Here is a 14,874-nt window from a genome sequence, read left to right as displayed (position 1 = left end):
GACCCAGACACTTTTGTTTTGATCACATTTGGTCACAATTTTTTTTATATTTTTACACATGGTGTTGATTTTTTTATTTTTTATTTTTGGAGACACCTAAAAAATTCTTGGAGACACTTTTCTTATATTTATTCAGTTATTTATTTATTCATATTTTTCTAGTACACACTCTGCTTTAGCACCATCCTACTTTTCTTCTTCTATATTAACTCAGCTCCGTAACAACGAAGAGTTGATTATTCCTAATGCAGATAAGAGGGGTTCAGTTGTACTTCTAAACAAGTGTGATTATGCAGCTAAGGCACATAGACAGTTGAACAACGAAGAGAACTACACTAAATTAGATTATAATTCCGCAACAATCTATCAGAAGTAACTGAGGCAACTTCTGGATGATGTCTGGGACTTGGGGATCTTGGACAAGAATACCGTTGATTTTCTGTTTGTAGAGCAACCTAGGATGCAGATTTTACATCATCTGCCCAAGGTCCACAAGTCCCTAGTTGACGTACAGGGGAGGCCTATCGTCAGTGGTATTGGTTCTCTTTTTGAAAAATTGTCTCAAAGCACAAAGCATGTTATTAAAGTCATGGCAGGTATGAAATGGACCACACAGTCTAGCTGGTTGACGGTAGCTGTCACAGCACTCTACTTGTCAATCAAGCATGATTTGGGACTTAATGCACTTGATTATTTCTTGTGCCATCATTCGGACTTTACCCCTGACTTTCGAAATTTTGTTTTAAAAGTGGCATCATTTTTACTTACTCATAATTTTTTTGATTTTGAAGGACAGGTGTTATCTGCAGAGATGTGGGACACTAATGGGGGCAAAAGTTGCCCCCTCCTATGCTAATTTGTTTATGGGCTGGTGGGAGCTGTCCCACATCTTTGCAGAATCTAATCTTTTTAGACAATGTATCTCAGTTTACCATAGGTACATAGACCACCTTCTTTTTCTATGGACAGGTAGCCAAAAGCAGACAGATTTATTTGTCAAATGGTTGAATAATAACAGTCTCAGTTTAAAGTTTATCTCAGATTATGATAGTGTGCCTATTAGCTTTTTGTATTTGAAACTTACAGGTCTGGCTGATGGCAACATTAAGTCAGAGGTCTATAGAAAGCCCATTTCTGGTAACACCTTGTTAACGGCAAACAGTTGCCACCCCAAACATGTTCCACATGCTGTGGCTAAGGGTCAGTTTACACGGAATAAAAGAAATTGTACAGAACAAAGCCAATTCAAAAAAGAGGCACCCATATTGAGTAAACGATTATAGGAGCATGGCTATAACAAATCAGTCATTTCAAGAGCAAAAAGATAGGTAGATTCTATTGATAGACATAAATTACTGCAGGACAAAGATGTCCTAGATACACGCAAGTTTGAATGGGTGACGTGTGTCACTGGATAAAGCTCTTAGTATAAGCAAATTGCAAGATTATCCGTGAGCATTTTAGTATTCTCTAGTATTTAGTATTTAGTATAAAAGTATTCTTTTAGTATTCATTTTAGTAGATCTTCTGGTACATGCAGTAGAAAAGGGCATGAGGTGAAAAGTAACACCAGCTTGGCCTGGTGTGCTATTGAACAAATTCCAGTTGTTGAGAGGGGGGTGACAGGATTAGGTCCTTGGAGAGGCAGCAGAAAAAATGGAAAAAAAAAAACACACTTTTTCTAACTTTGACCCCCAAAATGTGTTGCACATCTACAACCACCAAAAAACACCCAAGCTAAATAGTTTCTAAATTTTGTCCTGAGTTTAGAAACACTCCATGTTTACATGTTCTTTGCTTTTTTTTGCAAGTTATAGGGCAATAAATGCAAGTAGCACTTTGCTATTTCCAAACCACTTTTTTTCAAAATTAGCGCTAGTTATAATAGAACACTGATATCTTTCAGGAATCCCTGAATATTCCTTGACATGTATATATTTTTTTTTAGAAGAGATCCCAAAGTATTGATCCAGGCCCATTTTGGTATATTTCATGCCACCATTTCACTGCCAAATGCAATCAAATAAAAAATATTGTTCACTTTTTCACAAATTTGTTCCCAAACTTTAGGTTTCTCACTGAAATTATTTACAAACAATTTGTGCAATTATGGCATAAATGGTTGTAAATGCTTCTCTGGGATCCCCTTTGTTTAGAAATAGCAGACATATGGCTTTGGCGTTGCTTTTTGGTAATTAGAAGGCCACTAAATGCCACTGCGCACCACACGTGTATTATGCCCAGGAGTGAAGGGGTTAATTAGGGAGAATGTAGGGAGCTTCTAGGGTTAATTTTAGTTTTAGGGTAGTGTAGTAGACAACCCAAAGTATTGATCTAGGCCCATTTTGATATATTTCATGCCACCATTTCACCGCAAAATACGATCAAATAAAAAAAAATTGTTAACCTTTTCACTTGGGTTTCTCACTGAAATTATTTGCAAACAGCTTGTGCAATTATGACACAAATGATTGTAAATGCTTCACTGGGATCCCCTTTGTTCAGAAATAGCAGATATATATGGCTTTGGCTTTACTTTTTGGTAATTAGAAGGCCGCTAAATACCGCTGCGCAGCCTGCGCACCACACTTGTATTATGCCCATCAGTCACGGGGTTAATTAGGTAGCTTGTAGGGAGCTTGAAGGATTAATTAAAGATTTAGTGTAGAGATCAGCCTCCCACCTGACACATCCCACCCCCTGATCCCTCCCAAACAGCTCTCTTCCACCCCCCACCCCACAATTGTCCCCGCCATCTTAAGTACTGGCAGAAAGTCTGCCAGTACTAAAATAAAAGGTTTTTTTTGCTTTTTTTTAAATATTTTTATGTTAAAAAAAATCATATTCTGCTGTGTAGGATCCTTCCTTAGCCCCCAACCTCTCTGATCCCCACCAAAGAGCTCTCTAACCCTCCCCCACTAACTATTCCCCACCATTTTGGGTACTGGCACTGCCCAGCACTTTGAATTTTTAAGGGTGCTCTGCTAGATCACGGGTGCTCTCGAACGCGCGCGCACCCACCCCTCACCTCCTGTGCATGCTCCTGACATCTCTGCTGGCCAGAAGGAAGTTCCCCAGCGATGGGCCACCCACCGCCTCCCTGAAATGGCTCCCACCCACCAACAATCGGCACCATCGCTGGCCGATGCAGAGAGGGCCACAGAGTGGCCCTCTCTGCATCGGTGTGCCAAAAAAAATATTGCAGTGATGCCTCAATATCGAGGCATCACTGCAATACCTTGAAAGCGTCTGGAAGCGATCAGGATCGCTTTCAGCCGCTTGGAACCCTTAACGACATACAGGGTATGTCGCTTGTCTTTAAAGACCAGTTTGTGTGTGATGTACCCTGTACGACATGCGTCGTTAAGGGGTTAAAACCACCATATCGCACACACAAGCCGGCTGTTTCAAAACTTGTAATAGCTGTGCTATAGAGGGTTAAATAACTCAACTTTTGTTGTGTAAGTTAATTTCCCTAAAGCGCGTATAACTCGTAATCTAGCTGTATATGTATAATTATTGATAGGTTTAATGTATGCGCTCACTCCTACTGTATTTACTTTAATTGTTAAGATTGACACCGTTCTTCGTATTGTATTTATAGCAACATGGATGTGTGTATGTATTTATATTTGCACACCATAGAGAGCATAGATTCTATTTAGCTATTTATTTATGCATTTATCTGCACAATCTTTCCTGGTATTATATTTGGGTTTTAGAGACCTAGTTTGGGTGCTACGCCTACGTAGCGATCTATTCATGATTATGTGTATAACATAGTATATATAAATTGTTCAGTTTTTGATGACAATTCTCTACATTTAAGATTTAATATCTAACATCAGTTCTCCTTGGATGCAATATTTCCTTTTGACAGGTCACAGTTAGTATTGTGCTGTTGAATATTGTAACATAGTTTTATTGATGTATTATGCATTATTACAATTATGGGTGTGTTTTGCTTTTTGATTTTAGCCAATAATATGGCTCCATTACTGTTTAAATAGGTACTGTGTGCCAGACCTACTAGGCTATGATTTCGGCTTCTGCCGAAACGCATAAGCCGGTCTGACACACAGCACACCATTGCTGCACCATGTTCGCTGATGTACTTTTATGTTGTTTAATAAAGAAGATTTTTTACTTTGATGATACAGTGGATTCCTGTTCATATTTTCTGCAAATTTCATAGACTGCCTGATATTTATACCCCTGGTCAATTATGACATCACAGACCACAACTACCTTAATGGTCAATGAAACAATGGTGTGTCAGGGCATACAACTAGATATTTAAGTGGCAAGGAGCAAGAAAAGAAGGCAATTAGAAAAGAGATAGAGAAGATGAAAGTAGAAAAGAGGGAAAGAGATATGAGGGAGAGAAAGAAGTTGGAGGGAGAGACGATTGAGAAAATTGAGGAAATGAGAGAGAGAGATAGTAGAGAGAGAGAGAAAAGAAAGAAGAGAAATGGGGAAAACCAGGAAAGAAAGATAGAGAGGAAAAAAAGAGAGCGAGGAATAAGAGTGAGAGTGGGAGAGGGAGAAATGATTTGAAGGACTGAGGGGAAGGATTGAAGTTAAGGACTGAGGGGTAGGGGTCCAGAGGAGGAATGAGGAAGGGGAGTGATAAGAGCGTAAAGAAAATGGAATCTGTCACCTATTTCCTGGATTTAGGTTCACATTCTGATTCCTGCATGCATCACTTTTCTGGTGTTTCTGGACACCAGCAGCAAGATTTATAACTCTTAAGCACTTTGTAAAATTTCATAGAATGCCTTATATTTATACCCCTGGTCAATTATGACATCACAGACCTAGGGTTGCCAGGTGTCCGGTATCTGACCGGACTGTCCGTTTTTTCCACCAGCTGTCCGGTAAAAATTGTAGAAAAAAAACGGTCACAACCTGAGAACTGCTTTGAAATGGTCCTGACCCTGCATTATTTTATGTCCCTGTAATATTAAGCAAGGCATGTCGGGAATACAATCCCCATGCTTTAGAACACTTCACTCGCGGGGTTAAGCAGCAGACAGTGCCCCCTCCCCTGTTAGAGACCTCTGACCTCTGATGTTCATTGTTTGACAAGTTCCCGGTTGCTGCTGGGGGCGGGGTCTGACTCTGCACAGAGAGGAACAGACTGAGTCAGTGAAGCGTGTGCACTTTCTCCCAGAGTACGAATAGAAAAGATATAACTGCTCTCTTCCCTAACTGTCCTGCTGAGATGTAAGCTGGTGTCACATTTCTTTAGCCTAGTAACACAAACTGTTTGATCCCTTGTCTGCTAGATGGCCAGTAAAGGAGATGTGCAGCCCTCTCTGGCAGTTCAGGGGCTTAAACAGTCTGTTAGTTTTAAATGTAGAATACAAATGTATATTTCCTAATCAGCCTTAAAACATTAAATACATTGTTTATTTATTGCTTTATAATCGTTTTCTTTATCATTCACAACTTATTTCTGGCATAAAAATATGTTTTTTATATATATATATATATATATAAATACACACAAACACACAGCATGTATATATATATATATATATATATACACATATACATATACACACATACATGCACACATACATAGAGCATATATATATATATATCCCACCATCATCGCCACTCCCGATCCCCCCCCCCGTTTATACTGTGTGTGTCCAGTATTTTTAGGGAGGATACCTGGCAACCCTACACAGACCACAACTAACTTAATGGTCAATGAAACAATAGTGTATTAGGGCATGAAACTAGATATTACTGAACAAAACTGGAGAAAGCAAACTGTCTGTGACTGGAAAAAACAAACTGTCTGTGACTGGAAAAAACAAACTGTCTGTGACTGGAAAAAACAAACTGTCTGTGACTGGAAAAAACAAACTGTCTGTGACTGGAAAAAGCAAACTGTCTGTGACTGGAAAAAACAAACTGTCTGTGACTGGAAAAAGCAAACTGTCTGTGACTGGAAAAAGCAAACTGTCTGTGACTGGAAAAAGCAAACTGTCTGTGACTGGAAAAAGCAAACTGTCTGTGACTGGAAAAAGCAAACTGTCTGTGACTGGAAAAAGCAAACTGTCTGTGACTGGAAAAAGCTGTCTGTGACTGGAAAAAACAAACTGTCTGTGACTGGAAAAAGCTGTCTGTGACTGGAAAAAGCTGTCTGTGACAGGTATACTGGTGGTTTAAAGGGACAGTAAACACATCGGTATTACAAGATTTTTCTGTAGCTTTGCAGCAAATTAAAACATTAGGGTTCTGATTGTCATAACTTTGCCAGTGTACCACATATGAGGAACCACCCATAGGGTAGGAATATGTTTTCAATTAGGCTAATAAATATTTTTCTTGACACCACTATTTAGTTTGAGAGAAAAAACTGCAAGAACTGCAGAGGAGAAATGTTTAGAAAATACTACAGAAATTTCAGCTGGGCCCATGGAACACCCCTGTTGCATGAATATAACGTTCACAGCATTTTTTTGCATGTTTAGTGTAGTTTTATTAACATTTCTACTGTAATCCTTAAATAGTTTCTTTCCTGAGCAATTTCAGTACAAATAATAATTTTCTAGAAAAAAAAACAATAGGCTAGATTTAGAGTTTTGTCAGTAACGACCCGCGTAGCTAACGCTGGCTTTTTTCTGGCCGCACCTTTTAAATAACTCTGGTATTGAGAGTCCACAGAATGGCTGCGTTAGGCTCCAAAAAAGGAGCGTAGAGCATATTTAACGCAACTTCAACTCTCGATACCAGAGTTGCTTACGGACGCGGCCAGCTTCAAAAACGTGCTCGTGCACGATTCCCCCATAGGAAACAATGGGGCTGTTTGAGCTAAAAAAAAAACCTAACACCTGCAAAAAAGCCGCGTTCAGCTCCTAACGCAGCCCCATTGTTTAGTATGGGGAAACACTTCCTACGTCTGCACATAACACTCTAACATGTACCCCGAGTCTAAACACCCCTAACCTTACACTTATTAACCCCTAATCTGCCGCTCCCGCTATCGCTGACCCCTGCATATTATTATTAACCCCTAATCTGCCGCTCCGTAAACCGCCGCTACTTACATTATCGATATGTACCCCTAATCTGCTGTCCCTAACACCACCGACCCCTATATTATATTTATTAACCCCTAATCTGCCCCACACAACATCGCCTCCACCTGCCTACATTTATTAACCCCTAATCAGCCGAGCGGACCGGACCGCTATTATAATAAAGTTATTAACCCCTAATCCGCCTCACTAACCCTATAATAAATAGTATTAACCCCTAATCTGCCCTCCCTAACATCGCCGACACCTAACTTCAAACATTAACCCCTAATCTGCTGACTGGAGCTCACCTCTATTCTAATAAATTTATTAACCCCTAAAGCTAAGTCTAACCCTAACACTAACACCCCCCTAAGTTAAATATAATTTAAATCTAACGAAATAAATTAACTCTTATTAAATAAATTATTCCTATTTAAAGCTAAATACTTACCTGTAAAATAAATCCTAAAATAGCTACAATATAAATTATATTTATATTATAGCTATTTTAGGATTTATATTTATTTTACAGGTAACTTTGTATTTATTTTAACCAGGTACAATAGCTAAAATAGTTAAAATAATTACAAAATTACCTGTAAAATAAATGTAAATCCTAAAATAGCTATAATATAAATATAATAGTGTTAGGTTTACAATTAAACCTAACACTACACTATCAATAAATTAATTAAATAAAATACCTACAATTACCTACAATTAAACCTAACACTACACTATCAATACATTAATTAAATACAATACCTACAAATAAATACAATTAAATAAACTAACTAAAGTACAAAAAATAAAAAAGAACTAAGTTACAAAAAATAAAAAAATATTTACAAACATCAGAAAAATATTACAACAATTTTAAACTAATTACACCTACTCTAAGCCCCCTAATAAAACAACAAAGACCCCCAAAATAAAAAAATGCCCTACCCTATTCTAAATTACTAAAGTTCAAAGCTCTTTTACCTTACCAACCCTGAACAGGGCCCTTTGCAGGGCATGCCCCAAAGAATTCAGCTCTTTTGCCTGTAAAAAAAAAACATACAATACCCCCCCCAACATTACAACCCACCACCCACATACCCCTAATCTAACCCAAACCCCCCTTAAATAAACCTAACACTAAGCCCCTGAAGATCTTCCTACCTTATCTTCACCATACCAGGTTCACCGATCGATCCAGAAGAGCTCCTCCGATGTCCTGATCCAAGCCCAAGCAGGGGGCTGAAGAGGTCCATGATCCGGCTGAAGTCATCATCCAAGCGGGAGCTGAAGAGGTCCATGATCCGGCTGAAGTCATCATCCAAGCGGGAGCTGAAGAGGTCCATGATCCGGCTGAAGTCATCATCCAAGCGGGAGCTGAAGAGGTCCATGATCCGGCTGAAGTCTTCTATCAATGGCATCTTCAATCTTCTTTCTTCCGGATCCATCTTGCAGACCTCCGACGCGGAACATCCTGCTGGCCCGACGGACTACCGACGAATGAAGGCTCCTTTAAGGGACGTCATCCAAGATGACGTCCCTCAAATTCCGATTGGCTGATAGGATTCTATCAGCCAATCGGAATTAAGGTAGGAAAATTCTGATTGGCTGATGGAATCAGCCAATCAGAATCAAGTTCAATCCGATTGGCTGATCCGATCAGCCAATCAGATTGAGCTCGCATTCTATTGGCTGTTCCGATCAGCCAATAGAATGCGAGCTCAATCTGATTGGCTGATCGGATCGGCCAATCGGATTGAACTTGATTCTGATTGGCTGATTCCATCAGCCAATCAGAATTTTCCAAACTTAATTCCGATTGGCTGATAGAATCCTATCCATCTTGGATGATGTCCCTTAAAGGAGCCTTCATTCGTCGGTAGTCCGTTGGGCCAGCAGGATGTTCCGCGTCGGAGGTCTGCAAGATGGATCCGGAAGAAAGAAGATTGAAGATGCCGTTGATAGAAGACTTCAGCCGGATCATGGACCTCTTCAGCTCCCGCTTGGATGATGACTTCAGCCGGATCATGGACCTCTTCAGCTCCCGCTTGGATGATGACTTCAGCCGGATCATGGACCTCTTCAGCTCCTGCTTGGATGATGACTTCAGCTGGATCATGGACATCTTCAGCCCCCTGCTTGGGCTTGGATCAGGACATCGGAGGAGCTCTTCTGGATCGATCGGTGAACCTGGTATGGTGAAGATAAGGTAGGAAGATCTTCAGGGGCTTAGTGTTAGGTTTATTTAGGGGGGGGGTTGGGTTAGATTAGGGGTATGTGGGTGGTGGGTTGTAATGTTGGGGGGGTATTGTATGTTTTTTTTTTACAGGCAAAAGAGCTGAATTCTTTGGGGCATGCCCCGCAAAGGGCTCTGTTCAGGGCTGGTAAGGTAAAAGAGCTTTGAACTTTAGTAATTTAGAATAGGGTAGGGCATTTTTTTTATTTTGGGGGTCTTTGTTATTTTATTAGGGGGCTTAGAGTAGGTGTAATTAGTTTAAAATTGTTGTAATATTTTTCTGATGTTTGTAAATATTTTTTTATTTTTTGTAACTTAGTTCTTTTTTATTTTTTGTACTTTAGTTAGTTTATTTAATTGTATTTATTTGTAGGTATTGTATTTAATTAATGTATTGATAGTGTAGTGTTAGGTTTAATTGTAGGTAATTGTAGGTATTTAATTTAATTAATTTATTGAAAGTGTAGTGTTAGGTTTAATTGTAACTTAGGTTAGGATTTATTTTACAGGTAATTTTGTAATTATTTTAACTATTTTAGCTATTGTACCTGGTTAAAATAAATACAAAGTTACCTGTAAAATAAATATTAATCCTAAAATAGCTATAATATAAATATAATTTATATTGTAGCTATATTAGGATTTATTTTACAGGTAAGTATTTAGCTTTAAATAGGAATAATTTATTTAATAAGAGTTAATTAATTTCGTTAGATTAAAATTATATTTAATTTAGGGGGGTGTTAGGGTTAGACTTAGCTTTAGGGGTTAATAAATTTATTAGAATAGCGGTGCGGTCTGCTCAGCAGATTAGGGGTTAATAAGTGTAGGCAGGTGGAGGCGACGTTGTGGGGGGCAGATTAGGGGTTAATAAATAAAATATAGGGATCGGCGGTGTTAGGGGCAGCAGATTAGGGGTACATAGCTATAATGTAGGTGGCGGCTCTTTGCGGTCGGTAGATTAGGGGTTAATTATTGTAGGTAGCTGGCAGCGACGTTGTGGGGGGCAGGTTAGGGGTCAATAAATATAATATAGGGGTCGGCGGTGTTAGGGGAAGCAGATTAGGGGTACATAAGTATAACGTAGGTGGCTTTCGGCAGATTAGGGGTTAAAAAATGTAATCGAGTGGCGGCGATGTGGGGGGACCTCGGTTTAGGGGTACATAGGTAGTTTATGGGTGTTAGTGTACTTTAGAGCACAGTAGTTAAGAGCTTTATAAACCGGCGTTAGCCCAGAAAGCTCTTAACTACTGACTTTTTTCTGCGGCTGGAGTTTTGTCGTTAGATTTCTAACGCTCACTTCAGCCACGACTCTAAATACCGGAGTTAGAAAGATCCCATTGAAAAGATAGGATACGCAATTGACGTAAAGGGGATTTGCGGTATGGAAAAGTCGCGGCTGAAAAGTGAGCGTTAGACCCTTTCCTGACTGACTCCAAATACCGGCGGTAGCCTAAAACCAGCGTTAGGAGCCTCTAACGCTGGTTTTCACGGCTACCGCCAAACTCCAAATCTAGGCCAATGTTTGCAGAACATTTTTATTACAATTTTTAATTTAATTTAACTATACAACTTTTAACTACATAATCAGAAGTTCAATAGTTCATTTTGTAGGGAATTTAGTAAATTGATACAAATATATTGATTCAAATTTTTCTATTTTGAGTATTTAATAATTCAAATATTTTTTTAAAGATAGCTTTAGAAATACTATTACATTAAACAAATGTTAGAATGTTGTGCAAACATACAGAAATTTGAAATGTACATGAATGAATGTGTTGAAACTTGTTTCATTTTTCAAATGTTGCAATACATTTGCACATCCCTAGTGGCGGGTGGTTCAGCACAGGAGGGGGGTGGAGGGGCAGGTTATTCCACTATGAGTAAATGAGTCTCTGATTGGTTACAGAACCCCTTTCAATGACATGTACATCCACACTTCAGGATTTTACCTCACTCCCTCTTGGAGGCAAACATTTGAGGGATTATAGGAAAGTGGAAGGGATTAAACTGTGGAATTTAGGGGTCTATCTACCTCCTCCTAGTGGACTGGAGTGTAATCCCATATTTGATATCTCATACACTTTCACCATCTTATTAAAATATCTTTAAAATACAGGCGCTATTGATTGCACTTGAGCTATGTAAACAGAAAGAGTGCTTATATTTATGTACTCCTTTTGTAGTCTAGGCCTTATTTGGGCAGGTTGTTCAGCTGTTGTTGTGTCTCTAATCTCCACACAATCAGTGTCAGTAACAAGGCAAGGATATTCTGGAAGAAAGAAAAAAAATTATAAAAACAAAATATTCTGGGCAGTTAATTTGTGCTTTTTGCCTAATTACTGTAGAAGTCAGGAAAATAGTTTTCCGAAATCAAAATTATCTGTGCATGTTTTTTTTTCATCTTTCAAAGACATGGCACTCAGGGAATGTGGCCCCTGCTCACCATTAGGTGTCAAGGCACCGTGGGAAAGTGGCCCCTATTCACCAATAGGTTCCAAGGCACCCAAGGAAAGTAGCCCCTGCTTGCCAAAACACACTCAAGCACCCTAAGAAAGTGGTCCCTGCTCTCTATTATGTAACCAAGCACTCCAGGAATATGGCCCATATTTGCAAATAGGTGCTCAGGCACTCCGTGAAAGTAGTCTCTGGTTGCGAATAGGCATCCAAACACCCCAGAAAAGTGACCCCCTGCATGTCAAAACACACCCAAGCACCTGGGAAAGTGACCCCTTCTCTCTAATAGGCTCCCAGGCACCCCAAGAAAGTGACCTCTGCTCAGAAAAATACACCCAAACACCCTGAGAAAGTGCCCCCTGTTCCCCAATAGGATCTCAGGCACACCAGGAAACTGGCCCCTGCTCAGCAAAATAAACCCTAGCACCCTGAGAAAGTGTCCCCTGCTAGCCAATAGCACCCCGGGAAAGTGGACCCTGCAAACCAAAAGGTGTTCAGACAACATGGGAAAGAGGCCCTTGTTCAGCAAAAGGTGCACAGGAACTCCTGAGAAAGTGGTTCCTGCTCATCAGTAGACACACAGCCCCCCCCCCGGTAAAGTGGCCCACGCTAGCCAATAGGTGCCCAGACACCCTGGGAAAGTGGCCACTATTCTGCAATAGGTGCACAGGCACCCAGAGAAAGTGGCCCCTGCTTGAAAATAGGCTCCCAGGCACCCCAGAAAAGTGTTCCCTGCTCACCAATAGGCACCCAACACCCTATGAAAGAGTCTCCTATTCCCCAATAGGCACGTAGTCACCCCAGGAAGTAGCCACTGCTAGCCGATAGGTGCCTAGGCACCCCAGAAAGTGTTCCCTGCTCACCAATATGCTCACAGGCACTCTGAGAAAGTGGCCCCTGCTCAGCAAAACACAACCCAAACACCCTGTGAAACTGGTCCCTGTTTACCAATGGGCACACAGGCACCCCAGAAATGTGGCCCCTGCTAGCCAATAGTAGCCCAAACACACAAGGAAAGGGGCCCTTGCTTTACCAATAGGTGCAAAAGCACCATAAGTAAGTGGCCACTGATAGCTAATAGGCTACCAGGAATTCCCAGAAAGTTGTCCCTTCTCACCAAAATGTTCCCTAGCACACTGGAAAAGTGGCCCTTGCTTGCCAAGAGGCTCCCAAGCACCCCAGGAATGTGATCCCTGCCAGCCAGTAGTCCCCCCTATACCTTAGGAAAGTGTCCCCTGTGCAGCAGTAGGTGCACAAGCACCCTGAGAACCCCTGCTTGACAATAGGCTCCCAGGCACCCTGTGAAAGTAGTCTCTGGTTGCAAATAGGCACCCAAACACCCCAGAAAAGTGACCCCCTGCATGTCAAAACACACCCAAGCACCTGGGAAAGTGACCCATTATCACTAATAGGCTCCCAGGCACCCCAAGAAAGTGACCTCTGCTCAGAAAAATACACCCCAACACCCTGAGAAAGTGCCCCCTGTTCCCCAATAGGATCTCAGGCACACCAGGAAACTGGCCCCTGCTCAGCAAAATAAACCCTAGCACCCTGAGAAAGTGTCCCCTGCTAGCCAATAGTTGCCCAGACACCCTGGAAAAGTGGCCACTGCTTGCCCAATAGTTGTGAAGACACCATGAGAAAGTGACCACTGCCAGCTAATAGGCTCCAAGGCACTCCTGGAAAGTGGCCCTGATTACCAAAATGTACCAAAGCACACTGAGAAAGTGGCCCCTGCTTGAAAAGAATTTCCCAAGCACCTCAGGAAAGTGTCCCCTGCTCAATAATATGCACCAAGGCAACCCATAAAATTGTCCCCTGATCGCCAATATGCAACCAGCACCCCGGGAAAGTGGACCCTGCAATCCAAAAGGTGTTCAGACAACATGGGAAAGAGGCCCTTGTTCAGCAAAAGGTGCACAGGAACTCCTGAGAAAGTGGTCCCTGCTCATCAGTAGACACACAGCCCCCCCCCCCCCCTGGTAAAGTGGCTCATGCTAGCCAATAAGTGCCCAGACACCCTGGGAAAGTGGCCACTATTCTGCAATAGGTGCACAGGCACCCCAAGAAAGTGGCCCCTGTATGAAAATAGGCTCCCAGGCACCCCAGAAAAGTGTTCCCTGCTCACCAATAGACACCCAACACCCTATGAAAGAGTCTCCTATTCCCCAATAGGCATGTAGTCACCCCAGGAAAGTAGCCACTGCTAGCCGATAGGTGCCTAGACACCCCAGAAAGTGTTCCCTGCTCACCAATATGCTCAAAGGCACTCTGAGAAAGTGGCCCCTGCTCAGCAAAACATAACCCAAACACCCTGTGAAAGTGGTCCCTGTTTACCAATGGGCACACAGGCACCCCAGAAATGTGGCCCCTGCTAGCAAATAGTAGCCCAAACACCCAAGGAAAGGGGCCCTTGCTTTAACAATAGGTGCAAAGGCACCATAAGTAAGTGGCCACTGATAGCTAATAGGCTACCAGGAATTCCCAGAAAGTTGTCCCTTCTCACCAAAATGTTCCCTAGCACACTGGAAAAGTGGCCCCTGCTTGCCAAGAGGCTCCCAAGCACCCCAGGAATGTGATCCCTGCCAGACAGTAGACCCCCTATACCTTAGGAAAGTGTCCCCTGTGCAGCAGTAGGTGCACAAGCACCCTGAGAAACCCTGCTTGACAATAGGCTCCCAGGCACCCTGTGAAAGTAGTCTCTGGTTGCGAATAGGCATCCAAACACCCCAGAAAAGTGACCCCCTGCATGTCAAAACACACCCAAGCACCTGGGAAAGTGACCCATTATCACTAATAGGCTCCCAGGCACCCCAAGAAAGTGACCTCTGCTCAGAAAAATACACCCAAACACCCTGAGAAAGTGCCCCCTGTTCCCCAATAGGATCTAAGGCACACCAGGAAACTGGCCCCTGCTCAGCAAAATAAACCCTAGCACCCTGAGAAAGTGTCCCCTGCTAGCCAATAGTTGCTCAGACACCCTGGAAAAGTGGCCACTGCTTGCCCAATAGTTGTGAAGAAACCATGAGAAAGTGACCACTCCCAGCTAATAGGCTCCAAGACATTCCTGGAAAGTGGCCCTGATTACCAAAATGTACCAAAGCACACTGAGAAAGTGGCCCCTGCTTGAAAAGAATTTCC

This window comes from Bombina bombina, chromosome 2, assembly GCF_027579735.1.
Source record: "Bombina bombina isolate aBomBom1 chromosome 2, aBomBom1.pri, whole genome shotgun sequence".
Taxonomy (NCBI): domain Eukaryota; kingdom Metazoa; phylum Chordata; class Amphibia; order Anura; family Bombinatoridae; genus Bombina; species Bombina bombina.
This window is presented reverse-complemented; position numbering follows the sequence as displayed.